Below are 10,926 nucleotides of genomic sequence, written 5' to 3' on the forward strand. Positions count from 1 at the left end.
TTTAACCTAAATTAATCCAAATTAGATTCATAAACTCTAATCTAAACAATTTTCTAAATTCAAGAGAGTAAACAATAAGAAGAGTTTAATTAATCCCTTAGTTAATCTTTCTAGGATTGTAAAGAAGAGAAGGGGGTGGCCTTTTCCTCAAAGGCATAGCATTTGAATTTAATTCAATCAACTAAATCAAGAAAACCATAGATTTAAAATTTGTAAATAAGTAAGAAAATTAGCTTACATGGAGCTTGTAAGCTCTCCTTTGGCTTGAGGGATTGAGGGTTCTACTCTTGTTTGAAGCAAGAGTGGCCACCAATTCACTTTAGAGAGAATTAGGCCAAAAACAATTGAATTATTAAGAAATTCAATGTAGATGGCTCAGGACAGGAGTAGAATAAAAGTGCATAAACACCATTAAGCTTTTACAAAGGGGGAGGCTTCTATAGAAAAAAGTGAGCCTCTAACCAAGCAAACTAATTCTAGAATTTTCCAGATCAGTTTGGTCAATTTTTGACCATTTTTGGGTCAGTTCAGCTTACTTTTTGGATCTAGATTTGAAATAGGAGAGAGGAGAGATAAAAATATCTCATTTTATTAATTAAAAATTGGGGGTAATGATGAGAAAAAAGGCACCTACTTCATGAGGGGAGATCCCCACTCTGAGGTGTCAAAGTTTAATTTTTTAATTCTTTTCTTTGGTTCTTAGTCCACTCTTCATCTTATGTGAGAATTTACTCATTTTTGGGGGGTTTTCTTTTATTCTTCAATTTATCACCTCCCTACATTTGGATTAATCTTATTGGTCCATAAGAACCTTAATCCAAAATTTCCAAAAAATCTAGACCCTTAGGCTAAGGTCTTTTGTGCACATTATAATTTATTTCTAATGCATCTTAGGAATTTCTTTTTAAACTTCTGTTTCGGAGGAATTTAATTTTAATAAGAAGGGATATTTTTCCATCCAAAGATATCTAAAAATTAGATTATCTCTCTCTAGATATTTTCTCTCTCTAGGCCAAAACAAGTAGAAACAAGATCTCTTATTATTCTGAAAAGGGGATTGATTACAGGGGAAGAAACTGGACATCTTGAGGGGCTGGGGAGGAATCTTACACTTCGTTTTCCCTTGTGCCCCCTTCTCTCACCTCACGATCGCCCAAAAAAAACCCGCCTTCCCAACTCTTTTCTCTCTCACCCTCTTGGTTATTTTTCATTTTTTTTTATTTTATTTTATTCTTATTATTAATTATTTTTCTCTCATATTCATCGACCCTCTCTCTTCTTTTTCTATCACCAAGCAACCACCACTCTCTCTCTCTTTCCTAGCCCACCCTTCTCCCGTGCTCTCATTTGCCTACCGCACCCCACCCTTGAGCAAAGTCAGTGTGTCCACCCTAGCCTTCATCATGGAGGAGCACCCAGCGAGCTCTAGGACCTGCACCCAAGGTTCGACTTCATTTGCACGAGTGTTCCTCTTCTCTGGCCCGCCACCAACATCGCTCTTCTCCGGCCCACCACCTTCGACAATTTCTTCTTCTCGGATCCCCCTCGTGGCCACCTCTCTCGTGGCCGCGCCACCATCGGCATCGCCAACACGGCTCGTGCAGCTGCTTCGACCATCGCCACCGCCACCACCGAGCTATCATCTCCACTGGTTGAGGTATCATTTCCTCGCCACCCTTTGGATCCTCCATTATCTCTTGTTTTATCATCACACGAGCTTGCCTTAGTAGGGTTGGCTCACTTTGATTCTTTAGATTTCACCACTGCATCGGAGGATTTATGCAGATCCTTCTTGGTGGACCTAGCCACCAAAGACATCCCCACATTCTTTTTAAACTTCTGTTTTGAGGGAATTTAGTTTAATAAGAAAGGATATTTTTACATCCAAAGATATCTAAAAACTGAGTTACCTCTCTCTAGAACATTTTCTCTCTTTAAACCAAAACAAGTAGAAACAAGATCTTTTATTATTCTGAAAAGGGGATTGATTATAGGGGAAGAAACTGGACATCTTGAGGGGCTGGGGAGGAATCTTACATTCTCTCCCTTTTGAAAAACGTGAGATGTCCTCATCTCGCAGGTGGAGTATGATCTCTTTCATCATCTTCTTCTTCTTCAATTACTTCGAGCGTTACTGCCTTGGAAGTGGACGGCCGATTTGGAAATATCTCTCTTTGCCTTCCCCTATTCTGAGGCGGCGGAGGTCTTGCATTACTTTGGATTGAGATTACGGTTTGGTTAGAGAGTCTACCTCTAGGATTTTCTTGATTTTGGACAGAAAGAAACCTGATTACTCTGGAAGGAAGGAGCTGGAGTCTAGAATCTTGATCCTTGATTTCCCTGCCCCGAAAACCTTGATCCAAAAGGTGTGGGCAATCCATACTATGATGTCCAAATCCTTGATAGTTATAGCCTTTCACTTCCTTGTTCAAGAGTGGAACTTCTGAAATTGAATTCCAGGGGATTGAGTTTCGAGAAAAGGACATTTCTTCCATTCTGGAACTTCCCATATCCTGGGCTTGACCTGATATCTTTTAGGCGGCAGAAGGTTGGAATCACCTTCTAGAATTAAAAACCTTTGAAAGGTGATGGTGCTGGCTTCGGCAGGACTTTGACATCGAAGGCCTTGGTCAAATCCTTTGCCATCCACACTGCTTCAGCCATAGAAACTGGCTTGGCATTCTTCACCAGGATATTCAAATGTTCGTTCAGTCCTCCCCGATCAGTCCTCCCCGAATGAACCTGGCCATCAGCTGTTCTTCATCTAGCGATGGCGAGAATTTAAGGAGGAGAGCGAACGCTTGGTGATATAATTCAATAGTTCTGCTCCCCTTTGGATATTTTCCCATCCAAAGATATCTAAAAATTGAGTTATCTCTCTCTAGAACATTTTCTCTCTCTAAGCCAAAACAGGTAGAAACAAGATCTTTTATTATTCTGAAAAGGGGATTGATTACAGGAGAAGAAACTGGACATCTTGAGGGGCTGGGGAGGAATCTTACAGTATGAGAGCATCTTCACCAGGTTTGGGTGTCCCATAGAAATTATCAGTGATAGAGGGAAACATTTTGTGAATGAAGTCATAGATACCCTGCTGGCACGTTACCGAATCTTCCATCGGAGGTCCTGTGCATACTACCCCAGAGCTAACGGGCAAGTAGAGAGCACCAACAAGGTCTTGTGCAAATCCTTGTTACGGGTAGCCAAGGAGCACTCTCACCAATGGGACCAAGCCCTTTTGGGGGTATTGTGGGCCTTTTGCACATCCTACAACCACCTTACACACTCCTTTCCAACTTGCTTTTGGACTTGAGGCAGTGTTACCCTTTGAATTTAATGCAGGCTCATCCAGAGTGGGGTAGCATAGGGTGGCCACCTATCACCTCGCATACTCCGCTCTCGGCAGGAGCAGCTCAAAATCTTGGAAGAGACCCATCAACTTGCTCGGATGGCCACACAGAGGTGGAGCAACTTTGACGTAAAGCATGGCATGATCGACACTTGAGACTTCCTCAATTCTCCAAAGGTGACTTGGCTTAGGTTTACAACTCCAAATATCTAAAAAAGGCTAGGAAGTTGGTGTATGGTTAGCAGGGTCCTTTCCGAGTGGTGGAGATCTTGCCCATGGGTGCGGTACAGCTAGAAACTCTCCAAGGTGCCACCCTTCCATTGGTGAATGGATCTAGGGTCAAGAAGTATTGGCTTCCTCGAGGATGACAAGCGAGCTAGGCAAGGGATTGTACATATTTTTTATACATTTTTTGTATCATTTTTTTTCTCCTTCTTTTTTAGAGGGTTAGAGGGTGGCTTCACCACCCCTTCCTCATCGACCCCCTCTCCTCTCACCACCCCTCTCCTCTCACCACCCCTCTAAAAAAGAAGGGGTGGCTTCACCACCCCTTCCTCATCGACCCCCTCTCCTCTCACTTCTCCCCTCGACCTTCTTCACCACCGTAATTTAAAATAAAAACCCACCCCGTCATCCCCCTCTCTCGTTCTCTCACCCCACCACCCCCTCTCCCTCGCGCACCCCCTGTGCCCCATGCCCTCCATCTCTTTTTCTCTCTCCCTCACCCATGCCACCCCCCTCTCTCTTTCTCTCTAGTGTTCTCTCTCTCTTCTCCTTCACCCCCTCTACACCATCCCAAAAAAAAACACTACTCGCCGTCACCCCACCAACCACCTCTCTCCCCACCGACACTCTCTTCCACTCTATCTCTCCCCAACACTGACCACCTGTCTCCCCACTGACACTCTCTCCCACTCTATCTCTCCCCACCACTGACCACCTGTCCCCCTCATCGACCAAGCCCTCACTAGTCTAACCCCCTCTCTTCCTCACCTCACCGAGCACCTAGCCCCTCTTTCACTCACTCTCTCTCGGCTCCATCTCACCCGACCCACCTCCCCCGCGACCCCCCTTTTCCTCACCCCACCGACCTTCACCACCTTCCTCGCCCCTTTTTTTGGTCGCTCACCCGTGCTCCCCCTCTCGTCGACCCTTTCAAAAATATAAATAAATAAATAAATAAATAAATAAATCTCCCCATCGCACCCACCGACCATCCCCCTCTCTCTTTCTCTCCCTCTCGCTCACCCCACCGACCAACCTCATCTCCCTCTCCCTTTGCACCCACCGACCATCCCCCTCTCTCTTTCTCTCCCTTTTGCTCACCCCACCGACAACCCCTCCCCACCGACCATCCCCTCTCTCGATCTCTCCCCTCTCGCTCACCCCACCGAACCACCCCTCTCCTCACTCACTCACCTCACCGACCACCCCTTATCCCCCTACCACCCCCCTTTTATTTCACTCTCTCTCTCCCCACCGACACCCCTTTCACTCACTGACCACCCCTATCCCCCCCCCTTAACCCCTCCGACCCCACCAATGCCCCCCCATGTTCACTCATCCCACCAACCCAACCCTCTCCCCTCTCGCCCACCACAGCTCTCTCCCTCCCACTCCTCACTGACCAGCATCCCCCCACACTCGTGTGTAGCATGCCCCCCTCTCCTCTCTCGTGTGCGACACCCCAGCCCCCCACTCTCCTCATCACCCCACTGACTAGCCCCTCACGACCACCCCCAGCCCCCGTAGCTCTTGTTCCCCCCTCACATCATGCCTCACCGAGCATCACCCAGTCCCCCCTCTCTCTCTCTCACCCCACCATCAACCACCTCCTCGCCCCTTCGTCAACTCACCATCACCAACCCCCTCACCGACTATGCACCAGCCCCTTCACTCTCTCAGGTGTAGCCCCGATCCCACCCTCTCTTTCCCCTCTCTCTCCTTGCAACCCTGCACTCCTTGCCCCACCCCCATGAATTTATTTTAAAAAAAAATCAATAACAACAACGTCTCTCTCTCTCCCCCTCACCGACCCCCCTCTCTCCCTCCCTCACCCCACCGACCACCCCCTCCCTCCCTCACCCCACGGACCACCCCCTCCCTCCCTCACCCCACCGACCACCCCCTCCCTTCACTCCTTACCGACCACACGCTCCTCACTTTCTCACCCCACACTGACCACCATCCCTCTCCTCTCCCGCTTCCCTTGGGCAACCCCACCACCTTCTCTTCCTCACCGCCATCACCTCTTCCTCACTGCCACCCCACCGTCCAGTGCCCCCCTTGTTCGCTCACCCGGCCCCACCCTCTCGCCCAACCCCCCTTGTCTTCCCCTTCCTTTGCTGCGTACTCACCAACCGACCCTCCTCTCTCTCCACCTCACCGACCCCCCCTCTCTCCCTCCCTCCACCTCACCGACCCCCCCTCTCTCCCTCCCTCACCCCACCGACCAGCCCCTCCCTTCACTCCTCACACCGACCACACACTCCTCACCCTCTCACCCCACCGACCACCATCCCTCTCCTCTCCCCTCCCCCTTCCCTCAGGCGAGACCACACCACCTTCTCTTCCTCACCGTCACTTCTTCCTCACCACATCACCCCACTGTCCCGTGCCCCCCCTTGTTCGCTCACCCAGCCCCACCCCACCCTCTCACCCGGCCCCCCTCGCCTTCCTCTTCCTCTGCTGCGTACTCACCAACTGACCCTCCTCGCCTCTTCCCCTTCCTTCTGCCGACCCCACTCTCCTCTCCCCCCACTTTCCTCACCGCCCCCCAGCTTGTGCGCAGCAGGCCCCCCTTCGCTTTCCCCCCTCTCTCACCTCACAACCAGCCCCCCCCCTTGCCTACTCTAGGGTGCGCAGCAGTCCCCCCCTTTGCTTTCCCCCCCCTCTCTCACCTCACCACCAGTTTCCCCCCTCGCTTACCCATTGTACGTCCATGCCTCCTCCCTCTCTCTCCTCACCATTAGTTTCCCCACTTCGCTTACCCATTGTAGGCCCAGGCCTCCCCCTCTCTCACCTCACATCCAGCCACCCCCTCGCCTACTCTGCGGTGCGCAGTAGCCCCCCCCTTTGCTTTCCCCCCTCTCTCACCTCACCACCAGCCCCCCCTTCCTATGAGACCCCTCTGCCCCCTCCGCGCATCGGATTCCCGGTAGCTTCCTCTTGCGTGGGCAGAGTTCCCCACTCGGGGCCTCGCCCTCGAATGTCTGGACACGAGACTAATCTGGTGGTCATTCCAAAATCGAAACCGGGAAAATTTTCCTTGCCCGAAAAAGGAAGTGAAATGCTATAACTCTCAAGGATTTGGACATCACAATATGGATTGCCCAACACCTTTTGGATCAAGGTTTTCAGGGCAGGGAAATCAAGGATCAAGATTCTAGACTCCAGCTCCTTCCTTCCCAGAGTAATCAGGTTTCTTTCCACCAAAAACAAGAAAATCCCAAGGGTAAACCCTCTAACCAAACCACAGTATCAATCCAAAGTAATGCAAGACCTCCGCCTCAGAATAGGGGAAGGCAAAGAGAGATATTTCCAAATTGGCCCGTCCACTTCCAAGGCAGTAACGCTCGAAGTAATTGAATAAGAAGAAGATGATGAAAGAGATCATACTCCACCTGCGAGATGAGGACATCTTGCATTTTTCAAAAGGGAGAGAATGTAAGATTCCTCCCCAGCCCCTCAAGATGTCCAGTTTCTTCCCCTGTAATCAATCCCCTTTTCAGAATAATAGAAGATCTTGTTTCTACTTGTTTTGTCTTAGAGAGAGAAAATGTTCTAGAGAGAGATAACTCAGTTTTTAGATATCTTTGGATGTAAAAATATCCTTTCTTATTAAACTAAAATCCCCCGAAATAGAAGTTATTTCCTAAGGTGCATTAGAAATAAATTATAATCTGCTCAAAAGGCCTTAGCCTAAGGGTCTAGATTTTCTGAAAATTTTGGATTAAGGTTGTGAGGGACCAATTAGATTAATCCAAATGTAAGGAGGAGATAAATTGAAGAAATAAAGAAAACCCCCCCAAAAAATGAATAAATACTCACATAAGATGAAGAGTGGACTAAGGACCAAGGAAAATAGTTAAAAATTTGATTTTTGACACCTCAAAATGGAGATTCCCCCTCATGAAAGAGGCACCTTTTTTCTCATCATTGCTTTCTATTGTAAATCAATAAAATGAGATATTTCATCTCTCCTCTCTCCTAATTCAAGTCTAGTTCCAAAAAGTAAGCTGAACTGGCCCAAAAATAGCCAAAAATTGACCAAACTAATCTGGAAAATTCTAGAATCAGTTTAATTGGTTTGAGGCTCACTTTTTCCTATAAATAGAAGCCTCCCCCTTTGTAAAAGCTTAATAGTGTTTATGCACTGTTACTCTACTCCTCCTCAGAGCCAAAAACATTGAATTCACTTGATAATTCACTTGTTTTTGACTAATTCCTCTACAAAGAATTGGTGGCCACTCTTGATCAAAACAAGAGTAGAACCCTCAATCCCTCAAGCCGAAGGAAAGCTCACAAAACTCCATGTAAGTTATTAATTTTACTTTTTTATAATTCTAATCTATGGTTTTTTGAATTCTTTGCTTTTTAATGTGATTATGGATTATAAGCCTTGATGAAAAGGCTTCCCCCTTCTCTTCATTAAGAATTTTAGCCTTTCTTTATCCTAAAATGAGTAACAAATAAATTGAGTTAAACTTTTTCTATTGATTACTCTTTAGAAGTGAAAATTGATTAGATTAGAGTGCTTTATTTCATCTTGGGATAAATTTTAAAGTAAATTTAGAATGTAAAAATTGAGAAATGATCAGCCATACAAAGAAGATTATGGCAAAATTTTCTTAAATTTTATAAAAAAAAGCTTTATCTTTATGTTATTCTCATTAATTCTATGCATGAAAAGATGCATAATAGAAGTTTTTATTATAAAAGTGTTATTTTCATTATATTTAATTTCTATGCATGGAAAGATGCATAGTAGAAATTTTTATTATAAAAGTGTTATTTTCATTAGATTCAATTTCTATGCATAGAAAGATGCATATTGGATTTTTTTTATTATAAAAGTGTTATTTTCATTAGATTCAATTTCTATGCATAGAAAGATGCATATTGGATATTTTTTTATTATAGAAGTGTTATTTTCATTAGATTCAATTTCTATGCATAGAAAGATGCATATTTGATATTTTTTATTATAGAAGTGTTATTTTCATTAGATTTCATTTCTATGCATAGAAAGATGCATATTGGATATTTTTTTATTATAAAAGTTTTATTTTCATTAGATTCAATTTCTATGCATAGAAAGATGCATATTAGATATTTTTTATTATAAAAGTGTTATTTTCATTAGATTCAATTTCTATGCATAGAAAGGTGCATATTGAAAATATTTTTATTTTAAAAGTGTTATTCCTATTAAATTGATTTTATGCATAAATAGATGCATAAATAATATTTATATCAAAATTAAATTCTCTTTAATTCTATGTTTAATTTCCATGAATATTTCAGAAAAATGAATAAGTAAATACTCTGACAGAGAAAATTCTATCGTTTCATATTCACTCGATTTGTAAAGAGAAAATTCAGGAAATCTATCGAAGTCGAAATATTCAAATAAATGATTAATTTATTTCTCATCGAAATTCGTAATTAATTTAGAAATCAGTTAAGTGAATATTCAATGAATGAAATTCAGTAAATTAGTAATTGAAATATCACCCCCTTTTCGAGAAAGATAATTCGGGAAGATAAAGAGATGTGAAGTAAATAGAAGTGGTGAGATGTGTGATGTGAATTAGATAGATGTGAATGAAGGGATGCATAGATGTGATGTGAATAGAGGTGATGAGATGTGAGGTAAATAGATGTGATGAGATGTGTGATGTGAATCAGATAAATGTGAATGAAGGGATGGATAGATGTGATGTGAATAGAGGTGATGAGATGTGAGGTAAATAGATGTGATGAGATGTGTGATGTGAATCAGATAGAGGTGAATGAAGGGATGGATAGATGTGATGAGAATAGAGGTGATGAGATGTGAGGTGAATAGATGTGATGAGATGTGTGATGTGAATCAGATAGATGTGCATGAATGGATGGATGGATGTGATGTGAATAGGGGTGAAGAGATGTGAGGTGAATAGATGTGGTGTGATATGATGTGATGTCATGTGAATCAGGATGTAAATGAATGATATGGGATGTGAGTGGATGTATGTGAATATATGTAAAAGAATGTGATGTGGATGTGTATGCGAAGGAATGTGATGTGACATGAATATATGTGGATGTGAAGTGATAGATATGAATGTATGAATAGATGTGCCCGCCACATCTTCTAGAACCCGCTCTATGAAAGGCAAAGGAAACCCATATTTGTGATTGTGCACTGATTGAGGGGTCTGAAGTCGACACATATTCTGATCTTGTTGGTCTTCTTTTTTGGAATCACCACTATAGGTGACAACCACTCAGAGTGCTCAATGGGAATGATGATACCTGCCTCTTCCATCTTGTCCACCTCTTTCTTCACTACCTCAGAATATTTTGGGTTCATGCTGTAAAGGCCCTTCCTGACTGGCCGACTGCCTTCTTTGAGTGGAATTCTGTGAGTGCAAATGGTTGGGTCTATCCCTGGGAGATCCTTGTAAGTACATGCAAACACATCTTGGTGCTCTTTGAAGAATTTGGTGATTCTCTGTAGAGTGGAAGGGTCCTCTTAGACCCAAGCTGCCACCAAGATGGGGCGTGGCTCCTCTATTGTGCCCAGGTTCAGCTCTCTCACCTCCTCGTGGTAAGTGGTTGGTGGAAGAGGAGTGGTGCCAAGTGCTGCTTGATGGAGAGCTATGGGGTCATAGGCTGGGGTGTTGTCTAAAGAGAAATCACCAATGCGTTCCTCCGTCCAGCCAACAGGTATCTCTTCTACTACTAGCAAGGCTTCTTCCTGAGCCTTGAGGTGCTCTGCCCGCCTCTCCTTGCGGGTGCGTCTAGGAGGGGTTATAGGTTCCTCTGAGATGACTCCTCTTGAGAGACCTTCTTGCGAGGTTGTCGAGAAAACTCAGGTTCCCCTAGACATACTATGACCTCTATCTCTTCCTGTTGAGACACTTGTTGGAGACATTGTTGCTGTAGAGGAGGAGGCCAAAGTGAGCAAAGATTCTGTCCAATCTCGTACTCCTGCTTCTTTTGAGAACTCTTCTTCTTGGGATAGCTCTTGAATAGGGTCGGGGTCCCAACTCAACTATGTCCACCATGTTGCACTGGAACCCCTCATAGGAATTTAACCAATTCCATAGAGGTTCTGCCACCTATCCCTCTGAACCGAATGGATCGCAGGCCTCATCCACTGCTGGTAAGCCTTGCCATTCCTCCTGTTCTTCCTCGTCATTGAGTCCTTCCTCTCGAATGGGAATCATGTCATGTAGGGCAGTACCCCCGAGCACTCTCATCGGGGCCTTTTTCCAAGGGCAAGGTCACTGTCCCCTCTAGGTTAGGGATATGCAAGTTGTCCTGACCCCAATCATGGATCACTTGAGCTGCCCTCAACCAAGGCCTTC

Source organism: Cibotium barometz, chromosome 39 (genome assembly GCF_041138505.1).
Source record: "Cibotium barometz isolate CiBa-2024 chromosome 39, ASM4113850v1, whole genome shotgun sequence".
In the NCBI taxonomy this organism is placed as follows: Eukaryota; Viridiplantae; Streptophyta; class Polypodiopsida; order Cyatheales; family Cibotiaceae; genus Cibotium; species Cibotium barometz.